Source organism: Bison bison, unplaced genomic scaffold (assembly GCF_000754665.1).
Source record: "Bison bison bison isolate TAMUID 2011002044 unplaced genomic scaffold, Bison_UMD1.0 scf7180017864471, whole genome shotgun sequence".
Lineage (NCBI taxonomy): Eukaryota > Metazoa > Chordata > Mammalia > Artiodactyla > Bovidae > Bison > Bison bison.
Genome location: NW_011495032.1, coordinates 30,707,469 through 30,708,510, shown reverse-complemented (window position 1 = coordinate 30,708,510; position 1,042 = coordinate 30,707,469).

Below are 1,042 nucleotides of genomic sequence, written 5' to 3'. Positions count from 1 at the left end.
TGCTATTCTTTGGAACTCTGCATCAGATGCTTATATCTTTCCTTTTCTCCTTTGCTTTTCGCTTCTCTTCTTTTCACAGCTATTTGTAAGGCCTCCTTGGACAACAATTTTGCCTTTTTGCATTTCTTTTTCTTAGGGATGGTCTTGATCCCTGCCTCCTGTACAGTGTCACGAACCTCCATCCATAGTTCTTCAAGCACTCTATCAGATCTAATCCCTTGAATCTATTTCTCACTTCCACTGTATAATCTTAAGTCATTTGATTGATTTAGATCATATCTGAATGGTATAATGGTTTTCCTAACTGTCTTCGAATTTGGCAATAAGGAATTCATGATCTGAGCCACAGTCAGCTCCCGGTCTTGTTTTTGCTGACTGTGTCGAGATTTTCTATCTTTGGTTGCAAAGAATATAATCAACCTGATTTTAGTGTTGGCCATCTGGTGATGTCAATGTGTAGTCTTCTCTTTTGTTGTTGGAAGAGGATGTTTGCTATGACCAGTGTGTTCTCTTGGCAAAACTCTATTAGCCTTTGCCCTGCTTCATTCTGTACTCCAAGGCCAAATTTGCCTGTTACTCCAGGTATTTCTTGACTTCCTACTTTTGCATTCCGGTCCCCTATAATGAAAAGGGCATCTTTGTTGGGTGTTAGTTCTAAAAGGTCTTGTACGTCTTCATAGAACCGTTCAACTACTGGTCGGGGCATAGACTTGGATTAGCACGATACTGAATCATTTGCCTTGGAAATGAACAGAGATCTTTCTGTCATTTTTGAGATTGCATCCAAGTACTGCATTTTGGACTCTTTTGTTGACTATGATGGATACTCCATTTATTCTCAGGGATTCTTGCCCTCAGTAGTAGATATAATGATCATCTGAGTTAAATTCACCCATTCCAGTCCATTTTAGTTCACTGATTCCTAAAATGTCGATGTTCACTCTTGCCATCTCTTGTTTGACCACTTCCAATTTGCCTTGATTCATGGACCTGACATTCCAGGTTCCTATGCAATATTGCTCTTTACAGCATCGGACCTTGC